The sequence below is a fragment of the Mandrillus leucophaeus genome, unplaced genomic scaffold (genome assembly GCF_000951045.1).
Source record: "Mandrillus leucophaeus isolate KB7577 unplaced genomic scaffold, Mleu.le_1.0 Scaffold246, whole genome shotgun sequence".
NCBI lineage: Eukaryota > Metazoa > Chordata > Mammalia > Primates > Cercopithecidae > Mandrillus > Mandrillus leucophaeus.
The window spans coordinates 2,183,247-2,189,198 of record NW_012102543.1 but is presented as its reverse complement, the minus strand read 5'-3'; positions in this window follow the sequence as shown (position 1 = coordinate 2,189,198).

The following is a 5,952-nucleotide window of genomic DNA, read 5'->3' as shown; positions in this document are numbered from 1 at the left end:
GGGACCTTGAAAACTAACCAGATACCCCAGTGGAGAACGCAGGAGGGAGAGTGGGCGCTCCTCAAAGTCCCGAGTGGCAGAGCTGTTAGTGCTCATCTCCAGAAACCCACAACACCTGCCCCCACGAAATCTGTGGAGAACACGAGCAGGAGGTGCAAATAATTCTGACTCCTCGGCGGAAGAACAGGAATAAGAAAGCCTGGCCTGGCCGTGGGTTGCTGGGTGAAAAGCAGCATTGCATCCGAGGTGTTGGTTCATTGCAATAGTTGGGTTCAGCCCCTCTTTGGAAATATTGCTGTAGCACAAAGTACTTTATGAATGCCTTTTTAAAAATCAGGTATTATCAGATAGTTGGTTAAGGAGTTGATTAGCTTATCAAAATGTCTGCCTATAGACGAGACACTTGGGGCGCTCAGTACAGAGACCCCCATACCTTTTCCTGCGTGCCCACAGAGTAACCGTTCTGAGGGCCGCGGGCAGGGTGGGGGCGGGGGGTGCGGGGAAGAGGCAACGTGCAAGTTCCCGCGGAGAGGAAGAATTGTTTATGGCAAAAGAATCCAAATGGAAGGTAAATTCCCTCCGCTATTACACCATGAGTCTCTGAGAAGCAACACCAGGCTTTCATAGACAAACGCGGTATTTCCTCCTGATTATTTAATTGGCACGGGAGAGCCACGCAGGTTACGAATTTGTAAGAAAACCCCACTGGGCTCTGTTTCTGATCCCCCGGGAGGCATTCGTTTAAGAAAACTTGTATTTTCTGTGTGCCCCAACTTGCACGTGGGGTGCCAACAAGCCCTGGGAACAGATGGGATTTCAGAAGCCGGGCCTCAGCGCCAACCGCGGGCTGCTGGCTCCCTCTGCTGTCCGAGTCCTCACTTGCGTTCAAGTGAAAGAGCAAGTTCCCCGGCTGATTCTGTGCCAGGAGAAGTCGTGAAGGCAAGAAGACTGGGCTCAGAGCCAGGGGCCGTCCCGGGATTCGATAGCTCCTATTTCGATTTGAGCAGTACCTGCAGCCTTGTCAGTGTCTGAGCTCATGGGTGAGGTTGGGAGTAACCATTCGCTGGCCAAGTGGTGCCCCCCATCCCTGGGGAGGAGGAGCACAATTTCTTTCAAGGACTTTTCTGGGTATCCGCAGTGGGGAGTACCCAGAAAGAGGGAGTCTCTGGAAGCAAAAGGGATCTTGAGAGGCTTGGGCAAATGACACTGGCTTTGCTTGAACCTGGAAGGCCAGGCAGAGGAAAAAACTTCTGTTGCTGGGCACGGTGCCTCACGCTTGTAATCCCAGCACTTTGGGAGGCTGAGGCAGGTGACTCACTTGAGGTCAGGAATTCAAGACCAGCCTGGCCAACATGGCAAAACTCCCTGTCTACTAAAATACAAAAATTAGCCTGGCGTGGTGGTGGGTGTCTGTAATCCTAGCTACTCGGGAGGTTGAGGCAGGAGAATCGTTTGAACCCAGAAGGCAGAGGTTGCAGTGAGCAGAGATTGCGCCACTGCACTCCAGCCTGGACTGCAAAGTGAGACTCCATCTCAAAAAAAAAAAAAAAAAATTTCTGTTGGTGGTTCGCATTGTTTTCCGACCAGAATCCCCACTGTCCTCTCCTCAGGCTGATGGCAAAACTTCTCCCACCCAGATGACCTCTCTCCACCAACACCTAAGAGGCCCTCAGGCGATCTGATGCAGGCCACTAGAGCCTCTGGCAGGGATAGTCCCCAGAAGCAGGAAGGCAGGTTGCAGAAGCAGCAGTGCTGTCCGGTAGGGAAGGCCCCGAGGTCCACACTTCCCCAGTCCAAGGGCTCCCCTCGCTTCCAGTAGTGGAGGAGAGAAGAGCTGGAAGTAAACCAAATTTACTTCCGTGGTGGATTCTGATTTTATTGAGCAAAATGAGGTGAGAAATGTCACATTTCTTTTCTTTCTTCCTGCTTCAAGTCAAATGTAATCTGGCGAGGCTGGAATACAATTCTTTTCATGACAGAGGCTCTCTGCTCCGTCCCTCTCGGGGTCCTACCGCACCCGGGGTGCGGGTGCCGGCAGGAGAGGCCTCTGGTCTTCTGGTTGCCATTGGCAGGTTTACGGACCCCTCGTCCTCACACCCCTGGTCCTCGATGCCCTCCTGCTGAGCCAGGGCACAGAGGTCACTGCACAGGCTGGGCCCGTCTCCCCTGCTGAGTTCAATCGGATGTTCCCCCTGATCCCTGCCACATCTCTGGGACTGCTCAGAACCTGGAGACACCGGTTCCCTTTCTGAGCGTGGGAAGCTCTCACATTGCATTCTAGTCTTCCTGCCTCCCGAGCCCAGCCCTAGGCAGGCTCATCCCAGAGAAATGAGCCCTCACAGTGCCACCCTTAAACCTGGGCAAGAGGGGCACCGTGTCCCTCTTATGGGGCCCACATGTCCCCAGGGCGCACAATGTGTGAAAGAATGCCTAGCGCTTCTGTCACTCAGATGTGGCTACCCCAGGGTCTCCTGTAACCCTGAACAGATGTTTTCCTCAGGAACACTGTTCAGGCCTCAGAGAAATTGCCTCCACCGCGCCCCCCCCCACCCCTTTTTTGAGAGAAAGGGTCTTACTCTGTTACCCAGGCTGGAGTGCAGTGGCATAATCACGACTCACTGCAGCCTTGACTTCCTGGGCTCAATCGATCCTCCTGCCTCAGCCCCACAAGTAGCTGGGACTACAGGCGCATACCACCACACCTGGCTAATTTTTGTATTTTTAGTGGAAATGGGGGTTTCATCATGTTAGCCAAGCTGGTCTTGAACTCCTGGTCTTAAGAGATCCAACCACCTTGGCCTCCCAAAGTGCTGGGATTACAGGCATGGGCCACAAAGCCTGGCCTGAAATTGCCTTTCTTATCTTTCACCCTGTGTCTTCCAAACAAAAGGAGGCTGTGACAGAACAGCTTGAAAGTTTACAGGTTGTGCTGCTCAGAAACGTGGAAAGGATTCAAGTATTAGAAGTGCCTAGGGCGGAGGGAAGACAGATTAATTCACTTGTCAGATACTTTCTTCCAGCATCAAAGCACAACAAAGTGTTGCTTCTCAACAGTGCTGAGTCCTTTCTCTTGCTTCTCTTTGTGTTCTAATTCATGGTTTCCGTTCTTTGATATTCACAACAGGTATGCATGGTGGCTGAGGGGCGCTTTGTAATGTTAAACAATACGTATTCCTCTTAAATGTGTGTATGTAAAGGCTAGAGGTAACGTGTTTGAAGTGAAATGTCGATCCTTTTTATTGTCAACTCTATAGAAAATGACCACTAGAATTTAAATAGTGCTATTTTTATAAAAATGTTTAAGATTTTATCTAAATTCAAAATATTAAAAATTTCAGCTTTTAAAGAAGCTTGATTTACTTTATGTTATTTAAATTTTGTCTTTTATTTTCATTAAAAAATCTTTTTAATTTTTTTAAATTTTAAATAATAGAGGCAGGGTCTCACCATGTTGTCCAGGCTAGTCTTGAACTCCTGGACTCAAGTGATCCTCCCACCTCAGCTTTCCAAAGTGCTGGGAGTACAGATGTGAGCCACCTTGGCAGGTCTATCTTTTAATTTAAAATGTGTGGCTGGGCACAGTGACTCACGCCTATAATCCTAGCACTTTGGGAGGCCAAGGTGGGAGGATAATTTGAGATCATGAGTTCAAGACCAGCCTGGCCAATATGGTGAAACCTCATCTCTACTAAAACTACAAAAATTAGCTGGGTATGGTGGCACCTGCCTGTAATCTCAGCTCCTTTGAAGACTGAGTTCAAAGTCTTCTCCCTCCTAAAGAGGGAGAATCGCTTTAACCCGGGAGGTGGAGGTTGCCGTGAGCCAAGATCACACCACTGCACTCGCACTCCAGCCTGGGTGACAGAGCAAGACGCCATCTAAAATAAATAAATAAATAAATAAATGAAATAAAATGTGTGACTACTCTAGAGAAAACATTTTTTTGAAAACATAATCTTAATATTTTAATTTTTACATTCATGGCAATTCATGTTTTTGATTGGTACATTTTAAAGTTGTATGCATTCAGAATACAGTTGCATTGAATTTTTTTAGGTCCTGGATAATATGTGAATAAGTCAAAATAATAGAAAATATGGCAGCAGAGCTCTGAAAAGAAAAAAGATTGAAAAGAGAAAAGAAAGAGAAAATCTTCAGAAAAATGGACTGCGTACTTTTTTTTTTTTTTTTTTTTTTTGAGACGGAGTCTTGCTTTGTTGCCCAGGCTGGAGTGCAGTGGCATGATCTCAGCTCACTGCAACCTGCACTTCCCAGGTTCAAGTGATTCTCCTGCCTCAGCCTCCCGAGTAGCTGGGATTACAGGTGCCCGCCATCACGCCCAGCTTTTTTTTTTTTTTTTTTTTTTTTTTTGTATTTTTAATAGAGACCAGGTTTCACCATGTTGGCCAGGATGATCTTGAACTCCTTACCTTGTGATCCGTGCACCTCAGCCTCCTAAAGTGCTGGGATTACAAGCGTGAGCCACTGCGCCCAGCCGACTGCATACATATTTAACAAGTGGAAACACTAATAAAAGTGAGCAGGCTTGCATATCAAAAAAGCACTTATGCCATTACTAAACTGACAAAGGAAGACTTGATAAACAGCCAAGGTCAAAGGTTTCAACAAAGACAAGGAAATAGATGTGAAGGCCTGAAATAATATTATGTGTTCAATGTTTAGCTAAGTAAGTGATGTTTTTGATGATAACCACAGATTATTTACACAATATTTACAGAAAACAAGGAATAATCTTAAAACTTACTAGAAATAATTTTGAAATTTGATGCCAAAATGGCTGAAACTGGTCATCTGGATTACAGTTAAAGAAATAGTCCCTTTCCAGAATGGAGAATTCAAAACGAGATTGTTAGTTATGAGTAATAAGGTGAGAAAAGAAATCGTGCATATAATATATCCAAATCAACTAGATTGTTCTAGAGACAAAAGACACATTGAATCACTAACATGTATTATATATACATCACTGAACTACCAGAAGAAAACAAGGGCATTGAAAATAGTGAATATATTTAATTGGTTTTACAAATACTATAAAAAATATTTTTGTTTTAAGTGAAGAACTAAAAAACATCTCAACTTTGGGCGTTGATTTAAAGCAGAGGTGTTTATGTAAAGGGCTAAATAGTAAGCATTTTGGTCTTCGCAAGCTGGAGTGAGCCTTCAGTCTTTCTGGCTATTTCAGGCATAAAGAAGAGGTCCCAGGATAATACCAGGGTCAGCCTGTGCCAGACAGAAAACTTCAGGAAATGCTGAAAAGATCACAGGATCCTTAGCCTGGGATGCTGGCAGGGTTCCTGTTTACAACAGTGCCATGCTAAGGGACTTCTGTCAACTTAGAGACCCGGTCTCAATTTCTCAACACCCTGTTTACTGCCTGCCACTAAAAGAACAAATTAGACATGCCTGTGGCACATGACATGTTATAATCTGTTATTGGTGTTGCATATTTTCTTTGTGAATATTTTTATGTTTTTATGATTTAATTGAATTTCCATACCTTTTAAAAGATCCAGGCTATCTGACCAACCAAGTCGATGCTTTACATTGCAAATTTAGTATAGAATAATTTTGGGTTCTTTAATTATTTTTTAGGTTTCTTTCTGTGGTCCAACCCACCACCCTCATATTTCCAGAAGAAGAAACATGACATGAAAAAGGGAGAAAGCCCTTACAACATCAGACGAGTTTCTGTGCGAGCACATCATGCTGGCGTCCGAAAGAAGCCAGACAGCAGAGTTAGCGGGTACAAGTTTAAAAGTTGTCATCATATTGTATTCTGTGTTCAGAACCACTTTTGTGATTTCCCTAATAACACATGCAAAGTCTCCTTTGAAGTTACGGAATGGGGGGTGGTGTGTGTGTTCTCTATTTTTCTTTTTCTAAATGTACCGATAGGCTGGCCTGGGCTGGGATTGGATAGAGAAGTTC